We start from the raw sequence: 7971 nt of genomic DNA, 5'->3' as shown, positions 1-7971 counted from the left end.
AGAGCTGAGTGGGGGGTGCTCGTGTAATCTCACTGTATACAAGTTGTACAAGTGACAATAAAGTATTTCAATTTCAATTTCAAACACTCTGTGATGTGAGTGAGGCTGAGAGACTTTAGAGAAGTGTGACTGGCCCAAGGTCACCCAGCAGCTGCATGTGGAGGAGCAGGGAAGCAAACCCGGTTCACCAGATTACGAATCCACCGCTCTTAACCACTACACCATGCTGGCTCCCGAAGTGCCAGGGGGCTTCAATGAGTGCAAATGCTTGGCCTTTTGGAGCCGTTGTTCTCTGTTCACTTCCAGAATGAAATTTAAATACAAAGCAAAAGAAACAGGAGGGGTGGTATATCCCCCCGCCCCTTTCTACATTTGCACATTCTCAAATTGCGCTTGACTCTCCATCTTCAGCACAAAAAGAGCTCTGCTAGATTAGAGCCAAGGTACGTTTCTGCAAGAGGGAACCAACAGAGCCGTCTTTCCCATAGGGCGTCGGCCTCTCAGGGGCGCCCCAGCAAGTGGGGGAGCTGCATGGCTTTGCCCTCAGCCTCCGCTTTCCCTGCATGCTCGCCAGCTGTGCCCCGCCAACCATAAGGCTGGCAGGCGTGCAGCTTGCCTCCCAAGCCTCTGCAGGGATCGCTCTCCTCCTGAGGAGGCTTGGGAGAGGCTCAACTTCACTCCCAAGCCTCTGCGGGGATCACTCTCCTGCAGCGGCATGGGGGAGAGTTGCGCCCCACCCCCATGGCTGGCAGTGCGCAGCTACAGCCACCCCAACACTATCCATGGTAATTTGGGGGCACTGGGCGGATATTTGCTCCCCAGTGCTACATCTGCTAAAGACAGCCCTGGGAACCAAGGCAGTATGGAGAAAACAGTTTGAGAAAAGTTTTCCTCACAGCACTAGAACTCGTGGCCATGCAAGGAAGCTGAAAGATTCAGGACAGATAAAAGAAAGGATTTATCCATGTAGCACATAGTTATACCGTATGTGATGACCTGGGACTCGGGCTCAGACTCAGAGCCAGGGGAGTCTCAGTCCGCACCGAACCCTTTCCTTAGGCGGCAGCTGAAACTAGTCCGGGGCCTGATTCTGAAGAGTCCCAGTCTGCACAGGTTCCCCTGCAACAAGCACCAGCTGGGCCGAGTCAGGGGCCTGAGCCTGTCCTGGCTCCAGATGCGGGGATGACCTTGTTGCCTCCAGCTGGGCCATCACTTACAGCTGCTCCACTACCGGTTGGGTCAGGGGAGGCTGAGGCGGCCTCTGGGTCTGGTAACCCACCGACATCTCCCGAGCTGCAGAGACTGAGGTCTAGGAGAAGGAGAGACCTGAGTACTCGCAGGAGGAGTGCTCGCTTTCGGGCGAGACAGGGAGGTGAGTTGCTGGGGGATCAGGACCAGCCGTTACCCCAACAAAGATAAAAGGCTGTTGGACCCCACCCCAGGTTGCGGGAGCTGCTTGCTGGAACCTGCCTGAGATCCTGTACCTGCCCTTGCCTGGTTTCCTGGCTCATGTCCTGTCGGACTGACCGCGTTTCATGGGTTACCCCCGGGGCCAGCACACCACAGAACTCTTTCCCACAGAAGGCAGGGATGACTTCAAAAGAGGATGAGAGAAATGGAGAAGAGGCCCAGTAGCCAGGGTGGCTATGTTTTGTCTCTGCATCTGGAGCCAGCGATGCTTCTGAACGCATTGCTGGAAACTGCAGGAGTTGAGAGGGCTCCTGTGTTCAAATCCTGCTTGTGGGTTTCCCACACTAGCTGAGCCATTGGCCTGACCCAGCAGGCTCTTCCTATGTCTTTATTAAAATGAGACAAGCAAAAGTCAGTTGTTTGCAATCACAAGCGAGGAGACACCTGCTGTGCTCAGGACCTGCTTGCCGGCTTCTGGTTTGGCATCGGGATGCTGAATTAAAGCAGACTGTGTTCTTAAAAACAAAACAAAACCATTTTTCTTTTTCATTCATTACAAACATCTCAAATACTTAACATTTACTATACAGTGGTACCTCGGGTTACATACTTAATTCGTTCCGAGGGTCCGTTCTTAACCTGAAACTGTTCTTAACCTGAATGGGGCCTCCAGCTGCCGCCGCGCCGCCGGAACACAATTTCTGTTCTCATCCTGAAGCAAAGTTCTTAACCCGAGGTAATATTTCTGGGTCAGCGGAGTCTGTAACCTGAAGCGTCTGGAACCTGAAACGTCTGTAACCCGAGGTACCACTGTATATTCCTCCCTCCCCTCCAGGGCTTCCCCCAACTTCCATTTCTGGTTTGTTTCTATTTTCACCCACTTTGCTATCTCTTAACAGAAAAAAGTTATTAATTACATAATATCAAGCCTAAAAACATAAAAATAAAAGTAAATACATCATCATATTTCACTATCTTCTAAATGCTGATAATGTGAATGTTTATTTAAATCCTGCCATCAATTTTATTGCCTTTCTTTGTTTCTGCAGATGTAATATGAATGGTTCCCAATCTTTTTCAAAGTCACTGTTGTCTTTTTCTCTTAGTCTATCTGCCATTTTTGCCAGTTCTGCATAGTTCATCAACTTCTCTTGCCAAAAGCAGCAGCAGCCTGTGTTCTGACTCATCTGCCGGGCTCTGATGTTCTTAGACTAGATGACCCAGGAGGTCTACAATTCTATGATTCTATTATGGTCACTAGCAGGCCAGCTGGGCAACGCATTTGATTAAGATTGAACATCCAGTCTCAGATGCCCTGCAAATGCCAGGAATGAAAACAGGCACAAACCCAAACTTTAAAAATTTAAAATGTTGGCACCTCCATCCTCATTTTTTTTGGGGGGGGGGCACTTATAAAAACAACAATCTGAGGTGGTCATTTCAAAGCACTCTCAAACCTCTCCCCCCCCCCAATTTATGAGAATCCACAAATTCTTTTTAAAAGGAAGAAATAAAAGAACTTGGAGAATTGAAATTTACGTTCTTGCCACTGAAGTCAGGCTAGGAAATATGTTTGAGGAGGTTCCCCCCCCCCAAAAAAAAATCCTCCCAGGTCTGAGCCTTGCTGACTGTGATTTTCCCTCCCCACCTCCCTCCCTCCCTCCCTCCGGCCCCCCCGCACCTGCCATCCTGTGCGAAAAGGAAAAAATGAATTATTTTCTGCAGCAAAGCGAGGTCACTCAGCGGCACGCACTGCAGGCTGGAGCCATAAACCTTCACTCATTATCAAGAGCCGGGTAATCATTTTTCTTTCCTGAGCGAGATGCGCTGGATTTATTGCCTTGACTCAGCAATCTGACTAAGTTTCTTGGTTGGAGGAAGGAAGGTCGAAGGAGAGTTTATTAACAAAAATAAAGTGAAGCCCGGGTTCCGGTCAGGAGAGAGGTTCCCTGCTTCCTCGGGAGGGAGCCCCCGGAATGGCTCACTCTGACCCAGAGGCTGACTTTATCATGCTGGGAGGCCTCCTGGGTCAGCTGAGCCCTGTAGGGAGGTCTGGACAGGTGTTGAGCTGGCAGAATTCCTTGGCTTCTGGTCAAATTTGGAAAACCAGGAGGAGCAGCAACCAGATCTTGCATGGTGGCGTTTACTGGTTCACTGTTCTGGCCAGCCGTGTCCTCTTGCGCAAGACTCCATTCCGTTCCCACACGCCCTGCAAAAGTTTGCTGCTGAAGATGCTCAGTTCTCTATTATTATTATTATTATTATTATAAATTTTTATTGATTTTTAACGTATCATTTTCAACATTATAAAACATACTTTTATATCTTATACAGTTTTTTTGACTTCCGTCAATCACATCTGAAAATTTTCTAACCTTTGCCACTTAATTTACATTTCTTACATTCACTATTACTTTTAATTATCATAACTAATGTCTCTCTTCTTTATCTTCTTTGCAATATTTCATATATTCCTCCTTACAAAACTTCTTGTAGTCCTACTAGCGTAATTTGTTGATTACAATTGCTCTTCAGATAGTTCACATATTTATTCCAGTCTTCTGTGAATCTCTGGTCTCGCAGGTTTCGAATCCTTCCTGTCATATTATGCAGTTCTGCGTAGTCCATTAATTTTGTCTGCCATTCTTCTTTCGTTGGAATTTCTTCTTGCTTCCATTTCTGGGCCAACAATACTCTTGCCGCTGTTGTTGCATATAAAAAATTTTAATGTCTTGTCTATTAATGTCCTCACTAATAATAATAATAATAATAAATTTTATTTATATCCTGCCCTCCCCAGCCGAAGCCGGGCTCAGGGCGGCTGACAATAATCAAATAATCAAACAATCAAATAATCACACATTCAAAAATATTTCATTATAAAAATTAATTAAAATCAAATTAATGGCAACCGATTAAGCAAAATTCTGAGAACTGAGCCAGAGGAGGGAGTCAGGCTGTGCCCTGACCAAAGGCCTGGTGGAACAACTCTGTCTTGCAGGCCCTGCGGAAAGATGTCAGGTCCCGCAGGGCCCTAGTCTCTTGTGACAGAGCGTTCCACCAGATTGGAGCCGCAGCCGAGAAGGCCCTGGCTCTAGTTGAGGCCAGCCTAACCTCTCTGAGGCCTGGGATCTTCAGGATGTTATTATTTGCAGACCGTAGGTTTCCCTGTGGGGCATACCAGGAGAGGCGGTCCCGTAGGTACGAGGGTCCTAGGCCGTAGGTAAAAGATGCTCAGTTCTCATTGGGTTCTTATGAGGATAAGAAGAGCCTGCTGGATCAGGCCAGTGGCCCTTTGAGTCCAGCATCCTGTTCTCACAGGGGCCAACCAGATGCCCATTACGAGAAACCCTTAAGCAGGATTCGAACACAAGAGTCTTCTCCCCTCCTCTGGTTTCCAGCAACTGCTGTGGAATCAAAGTATAGGCATCCTGGCTAGTAGCCATTGACAGCTCTCACCTCCTCCATGAATTTGACTAATCCTCTTTTAAAGCAATCCATCACTGCCTCCTGTGTCAGGGAGTTCCATAGTTTGAATAGGCACTGTGTGGAAATGATATATAATGAGTTGAAGAAAATGTTCCAATTGACATTTGTAAAAAAAGACTGAAGCATTTTTGTTAGGGATTGTAGGAAAAGACCTGCCAAGGAAAATGAGGGCTATATTTATGTATGTGACAACGGCGGCCGGAGTCTTAATAGCACAAGGATGGAAGAATGAAGAAATCCCGACAAAAGAAGAGTGGCAGGAAAAATTGATGGACTATGTGGAACTGGCAAAATTGACGCATAAACTACGTGACAAGGACAACTGTGACTTTAAAGAAGAATGGGAACCTTTTACAAAGTACTTAAAGAAACAACAAAATGAATTGGACTCCTTGGCAGGTTTTGAATAAACATGCACAAATTTATTTGTTAACATAATAGATGGATAAGTTAGAGATTTTTACATTTTTATAATATGCAGAGAACAATATGTGCTGATAAATCAGAAAGAGTAGCTGAGGGAAGTCGTAGGGGAAGGAGGGGGGTTGTGGGGGTGGGAGGAGGAAAAATAATTGCTGAAATAATTTGTTATGTGAAAATAATCAATAAAATTTCAAAAATAAATAAATGAATAGGCACTGTGTGAAGAAGGATTTCCTTTGCCTGTCCTGAATCTTCTGACCATCAGCTTCACTCGATATCCACGAGTTCACGTCTTATGAAAGAGGGAGGGAAAACGTTCCTCTGTGAGGGAGCGCTTGAAGGAGCTGGGTCTGTTCAGCCTGGAAAAGAGGGGACTGAGAGGAGATATGATGGCCATCTTCAAATATCTTAAGGGCTGTCGCATGAATGATGGAACGAGCTTCTTTTCTCCTGCTCCGGAAGGTAAACCCTGAGCCAATGGATTCAAGTTAGAATCATAGAATCATCGAGTTGGAAGAGACCACAAGGGCTATTGAGTCCAACCCCCTGCCAAGCAGGAAACACCATCAGAGCACTCCTGACATATGGTTGTCAAGCCTCTGCTTAAAGACCTCCAAAGAAGGAGACTCCACCACACTCCTTGGCAGCAAATTCCACTGTCAAACAGCTCTTACTGTCAGGAAGTTCTTCCTAATGTTTAGGTGGAATCTTCTTTCTTGTAGTTTGGAGCCATTGCTCCGTGTCCGCTTCTCTGGAGCAGCAGAAAACAACCTTTCTCCCTCCTCTATGTGACATCCTTTTCTATATTTGAACATGGCTATCATATCACCCCTTAACCTCCTCTTCTCCAGGCTAAACATGCCCAGCTCCCTTAGCCGTTCCTCATAAGGCATCGTTTCCAGGCCTTTGACCATTTTGGTTGCCCTCCTCTGGACACGTTCCAGTTTGTCCGTGTCCTTCTTGAACTGTGGTGCCCTGAACAGTTACAAGAAAGGAGATTCCGGCTAAACATTTTCTGACAGTAAGTGCTATTTCAAAGCGGAACAGTCTCCCTCGAGAGGTGGTGGGCTCTCCTGACATGGAGAGGTTGAGTGTCCACCTGTCATGGATGCTTCAGCTGAGATTCCTGCACTGCAGGGGGTTGGACTAGATGACCGGGGGGGGGTGTCCGATCCAACTCTAAGATTCTGTGGTTCTATGATTACTCCCTGCCATGCAGATACCTACACTTTCTTCCCTCTCCAGAATGCTGAACTTCCCTTCCCTTGCTTTGCTGTAACCCAGGGAATACTGGCAGCTCTTTGGCTTGGACCAGGGGTCAGCAAACGTTTTCAGCAGGGGGCCAGTCCACTGTCCCTCAGACCTTGTGGGGAGCCAGTCTATACTTTTTTGGGGGGAAATGAACCAATTCCTATGCCCCACAAATAACCCAGAGATGTATTTTAAATAAAAGCACACATTCTACTCTTTATTTAGGGACGCGGGTGGCGCTGTGGACTTGCAGATCAGAAGGTTGGCAGTTTGAATCCCCGCGACAGGGTGAGCTCCCGTTGCTCGGTCCCTGCTCCTGCCAACCTAGCAGTTCGAAAGCACGGCAAAGTGCAAGTAGATAAATAGGTACCGCTTCAGCGAGAAGGTAAACAGCATTTCCGTGTGCTGCTCCGGTTTGCCAGAAGCAACTTAGTCATGCTGGCCACATGACCTGGAAGCTGTCTGCAGACAAATGCCAGTTCCCTCAGCCAGTAAAGTGAGATGAGCTCCGCAACCCCAGAGTCGGTCACGACTGGACCTAATGGTCAGGGGTTCCTTTTACCTTTACCTCTACTCTTTACATGAGGTACCAGGCAGGCCCCACAAATAGCCCAGAGAGGCATTTTAAATAAAAGGACAGATTCTACTCATGTAAAATCATGCTGATTCCCAGACCATCTGCGGGCCAGATTGAGAAGGCGACTGGGCCGGATCCTGCCCCCAGGCCTTAGTTTGCCTACCCATGGCTTGGACCATCAGCTCTGCACGGGTGTGTGTGTGTGCATTTTCTCAGATCAGGATACTCACAGCATGAGAGGAATGTCCTGTTTTTTCAAGAAGCAGCCCATCAGATGTCCCTGGGAACCCTCTGACTTTTCTTTTCTCTAAACTGAAAAGTCCCAAATGCTGCAAACTTTTTTTTCATAGGGGGAGTCGCTCAGTCCCTTTGACTGTCGTTTTCTGAACCTTTTCCAACTCAACAATATCCTTTCTGAGATGAGGCGACCAGAACGGTACACAATATTCCAAATGTGGTCACAACATATATTTGCATAATGTTGTTGTTGTTGTTGTTGTTGTTGTTGTTGTTGTTAGGAGTAGGAGTACTATACTGCCCTGTACCCACAGGTCTCAGGACAGTTCACAAGATAAAATCACAATATAAAAACACAAAATACATACTAAAAATAAAAACAAGAGCAACCCAATAATCCCACCCTTCCCAACACATTTAAAAGGGCCTCGGGTGTCAATCAGCCAAAGGCCTGGTTAGAGAGGAACTTTATTGCCTGGTGCCTGAAGGTGTATAATTGGGTAGTTGTTTTTATTTTGATTATAACTTTTGTGGTTTTGTATTTTGTATTTTGATTTTGTTCTGTAAACCGCCCTGAGACCTCT

This window comes from Podarcis cretensis (assembly GCF_951804945.1).
Source record: "Podarcis cretensis genome assembly, chromosome: 4".
In the NCBI taxonomy this organism is placed as follows: Eukaryota; Metazoa; Chordata; class Lepidosauria; order Squamata; family Lacertidae; genus Podarcis; species Podarcis cretensis.
Note: the sequence above shows the minus strand (reverse complement) of the source record.